The sequence below is a fragment of the Schistocerca piceifrons genome, chromosome X (genome assembly GCF_021461385.2).
Source record: "Schistocerca piceifrons isolate TAMUIC-IGC-003096 chromosome X, iqSchPice1.1, whole genome shotgun sequence".
In the NCBI taxonomy this organism is placed as follows: domain Eukaryota; kingdom Metazoa; phylum Arthropoda; class Insecta; order Orthoptera; family Acrididae; genus Schistocerca; species Schistocerca piceifrons.
Genome location: NC_060149.1, coordinates 862,667,331 through 862,667,784, shown reverse-complemented (window position 1 = coordinate 862,667,784; position 454 = coordinate 862,667,331).

The following is a 454-nucleotide window of genomic DNA, read 5'->3' as shown; positions in this document are numbered from 1 at the left end:
CCTTACCTCTGTAATGTCTGGTAGTGCCATCACATAGGCATAAACATACCTGGTGATTTTAACAGACCATCTTTTAGTGATCATCTTGTTTCATTAGTATAAAGTATTATCCTGATTGTGTGTGTGTGTATTTAAATTTCGCACAGATAGTCGTCACATGTAGAAGATATAGGCACAGTGTTATATTGGAGTATTCCAACAGAGCTAGTAGGTAGAAATATTAGCTGAAAAAGTCGCTATGTACTTTCACGTTGTCTTCATTACACTTCGTTTGAACCAGATCACCTGTCTGCAAATTTTGCCACCACTGTCTTGCTTCAGATGCTATCCACACTCTCTCAGCAGATTGAATGCGGCACATTTGATACTCATCTGTCTTCAGCCCAAAGAATCATAAATTGTACTGGTGAAAACTAGGCTGTATTTTGAAAGCTTTACATTTTGTTTTATAGTC